A 220-nucleotide genomic window follows, 5' to 3' on the forward strand; every position below is an offset into this window, starting at 1 on the left:
ATAGAGAAGATAATGGCGTAAAAAAGGAATAAAAAAAAATATTGATCAAGAGAATTTGGCCGAGAAAAAAAAATGTAAAATTATATTTTATAGTTTTTATTTCGAAAGGAAGAGTCGGATGCCCAATTTTTTTTCATAACTAGTACAGATTTTGCAATAGTTACATGCTAGGTAAGAATGCTTTGTGTGTGTGTGCGCGCATACGTGCATACATGCTTCC

Source organism: Penaeus monodon, chromosome 24 (assembly GCF_015228065.2).
Source record: "Penaeus monodon isolate SGIC_2016 chromosome 24, NSTDA_Pmon_1, whole genome shotgun sequence".
Taxonomy (NCBI): Eukaryota; Metazoa; Arthropoda; class Malacostraca; order Decapoda; family Penaeidae; genus Penaeus; species Penaeus monodon.